The sequence below is a fragment of the Trachymyrmex septentrionalis genome, unplaced genomic scaffold (genome assembly GCF_001594115.1).
Source record: "Trachymyrmex septentrionalis isolate Tsep2-gDNA-1 unplaced genomic scaffold, Tsep1.0 scaffold67, whole genome shotgun sequence".
Lineage (NCBI taxonomy): Eukaryota > Metazoa > Arthropoda > Insecta > Hymenoptera > Formicidae > Trachymyrmex > Trachymyrmex septentrionalis.
This window is the reverse complement of record NW_017305852.1, coordinates 161,166-165,215: the sequence shown is the minus strand read 5'-3', so window position 1 is coordinate 165,215 and position 4,050 is coordinate 161,166.

The window sequence follows — 4,050 nt, the reverse complement described above, 5'->3', positions numbered from 1 at the left end:
TATATATATACAAAAATATATTTCATATTCTTATAAGAAATATTAAAATGTTACAAATAAATATTTCGTTAATAAATAGAATAGGGATACTCATTTTTAAACTAAAATAACATTTTATTTTTATAATAATACATAAAAAATAAAGATAATATTCAATAACTATGCTATATATCATTGTATAGTTATGGATTAAAAGATTCAACACTTTTTTTCGATGGATTCGAAATATAGCCTATTCACCAAGCGATTGGTTCTTATTTTTCAATTCATAAATAAGAACTAATTACTTACTAAGTAAGCAAGCTGCGTTCCAAAATCCATCGAAAAAAAAGTGTTGCACCTTTTTGTCCCTAACCGTATATACATATCATGATTTTCTTTTCTTCTATCTCTTTTTGTGATCTATATTTCAACTACTCAAATATTTAAATGGCCCTGAAAGAGAGAACGGAAAAAGAAAAGAGTGAGATAAAAGTTTAAATGGCAATTTACTTATTTCGCGCATGTGTACTCTATTTTGACCAACATAAAATCAAGAGTTGCGCTATTGTAGTTGCGTTTGGTAATGCAAATCTGAAGCGTCGGAATGCTCTTATATTATAGCATATGTCTGTAGAAAAAGAGCATTCCGACGCCTCAGATTTGCATTGCCGAACAGAGCTTGTATATACTGTGGTTCCACAAATATTTTCCGCATCGTGTAATTTTATCCGTAGAGTGCTTACATACTCTTTGTTTCTTATCTCTTTCCAATCCTAGAATTGGAAAAAGATAATGAATAAGTTTGTGGAGACACATTCAAATTTACACATATACACTCTCTTAGTTATACTTCATGCCGTATACTCATGTAACATATATACTCCGCGACCAGATGGCGTGCTCTCGCTCCGCAACCAGATGGCGCGCTCTCGAAAACACTATACTGAATCTCCCACGTAGATACTCCTTCGAGAACTTTCCTTCTCGTTCGAGAACGAGATTCCTTCGAGAACATTCTCATTCCTTCTAGAACTGTCCTAGACACGACATCATTATTTTACGACTTCGTGATAAGATTTTGTATTAGATATTTAATAAACGTTGTTGCTTGTTACATCTTATACAATCCATTACCTACGTTCATTATACGTAGTAATTTACTACAAGTTGAACCTCGGTTAAAATAGGGAGCACATATTAGCTGCATTCGGCAATGCAAATCTGAGGCGTCAGAGTGCTCTTTTTCTACAGTACTTATCACATATGCTATAATATAAGAGCACTCTGACACCTCAGATTTACATTATCGAATGCAGCTACTCTTGCATAACGCATAACACATAAGGCATAAAAAATTGAACCAATTAGAGTTCTTTATTTCATGGAAAGAAAGGACTTTGATTGGTTCAATTTCTTATGCATTACGTATTATGCGTTAACCCGGATCTATAATAGATTTTTAAGCCTTAAGGCATAAAAAATGGACGAATCACAATTGATTATTTATCTTGCATTCGGTTGTAATTGGTCAGTTTCTTACGACTTAAGACTTAAAACATCTATTGTAAATCCGGACTTATGCAAGATTCTGTGCTCCCTGCTTAAGAGTGCCATTACATGAAGCGCGGAAATGTGTTATATATAACGCGGAAAATTAATTAAACTTTACTAGATTTCCGTATTTCCGCGTGTTCTGTTCTGCCTGTTTTGATCTCTTAATATTACATGCAGTACAATTTGAGCGGAAAAGCGGAACGGAGAATTAGAAATTATAAATTTTTAACGGTATTTATTGATTAAAATGTTTATATTTAATACATAAGCTGAAAAGATAAGCATATTGATAAAAATTGCAATGAATTAAGTGAATACAATTTCTTTTAATGAATACAAAAGTGTATTTGTCACTATATCGTTCCGCTTTTCTCCAAAACTGTGCTCCATGTAATATTAGGGTGCTTACCCATGCAGCGGAATAGCGTAACACGGAACGAGAGTAGAACCGATCACAAGTGTTCCGCATCAACTGCAATTTGTACGGATCGCTTGTGATTGCTTCTGCTCTTGTTCCGCGTTATATTATTCCGCTGCATGAGTAAACACCCTTGCAGATCAAAACAGATACTTGAAGACAAGAACAGAACGTGCGGAAACGCGGAAATCTAGTAAAGTTTAATTAATTTTGTCTTCCGCGTTTTCGCATTTCTGCGCTTCATGTAATGGCACCCTAAGGGTATATTCATACAAACTTGCATAGTCGTATTGTGTGAATATATAATCACATTTTACACGTGTCTTTGCAAAAGAAATGCGATTGGATAATTTTCTTTATGCATACGTTTATGCGGCTATGCAAGTTTGTGTGGATTAAACACGCATTCTACAATAAACTATTAGTTATAAATCAGAAGCTGGAAATTGACTAATCACAGTCGTCAATTTTCAATTTCTAATTTCTAATTTATGACTAATGGCTTATTGTAAAATGACCATAAGCGAGGAGCACAGACTCTTGCATAATGCATAACACGTAATACATAAGAAATTTAGGGTATATCCACACAGATTTGCATAACCGCATAAACAAATACATAAAGAAAATTATTCAACCATATTTTATATGCGTCTTTATAGGAGAAATGCGATTGAATAATTTTCTTTATGCATACGTTTATGCGGCTATGCAAGTGGATATACTCTTAACCAATCAGATTGTAAATTCTTTATTTCATGAAAAGGAAAGAAATGGAAGATGTTGATTGGTACATTTTCTTATATATTACGTGTTATGTGTTATGCATGAGTTTGTGCTCCTTGTATACTCTAGAGAGTTTTACATATAAAATGCATAATATAAGAGTATAAGCAGAGTATAAGCATAAGGCCGCTAAACCAATGAGTATCTTATGTAAATCATGACGATTTTATGCTCATTGGTCTAGCAGTCTTATGTTATGCTTATGCTCTGGGATCTTATTCTTGAAAAATATCGCATATGAAAAATTAGGGAAATACTATAGTATGCGTTACATATACTATAGTACCTCCTTAGTTTTTGTATGCGAAACTTTTCAAGAATAGGGGCCCTATTATGCATTTCATGTGTGAAGCTCTAAGGTTTGTTCGCATCGCACACTTCACATGCGCAACACGCTCCAATACGTTCGCGTCACTGGAACCAATATGGCGACTAGATATTCGCGTCGCGTTAGAGCATATTCCATGGATCGATTAAGAGCACGCTCCATTTGCCTCATCTCAGAAGGTGGTACGATTGGAACATATTACGCATGCGTAACGGTTGAAAACATATCGAAAAAAGTACTTCAGGCCGGCATTTATAGCCAGTTCTTACATTCAAGATCGTCTTAAGTTCAGTCTTAAGATGTTACGAATCAATCAGAGGGCCGCATTAGCATCTTAAGACACTGCTTAAGACGGTCTTGAAATAAGAAGCGACTATGAATACCGGTTCAGATTTATTATGTATAAAAATTTAATAAATGCGTTTTTGATATAAATATAAAAATATAATATAATTTTTATATTTATTAAAAACGCATTTATTTTGTATAAAAATGCTTTTCAAATAATCGAGGTAACCCAAAATACCCGAAACAAAACTAAGCACATCCGACCCGTTCGAGTGGAATTAGGTTAAGTGACATGCTCACCTGTCTTAAATCCATTCATGTGACTGAACATTGAAGCACATGAATGCTGCTCAACCGTCACCTTGCCTGTGATCCAAGTGCTCTCTGGGTTAATTTGGAGCATGCGGTGCGAACAAACCTCTTAAGACGGGGAGCACAGACTCTTGCATAACGCAAAACATATAATGCAGAAAATGAACCAATCAAAGTCCTTTATTTCCATTCTTTCTATGAAATAAAAGATTCTGATTGGTTGATTTTCTTATGCCTCATGTTTTATGCGTTATGCAAGAGTCTGTACTCCCTGCTTATGAGTTAACTGTGAATTGTAAAACTGGGCCTTACCAAGCTCTGGTTAACTTTATTAGTCTAGTAACTTTGTAGAATTTCAACTGAAGTAGATGTCGGAGATAAA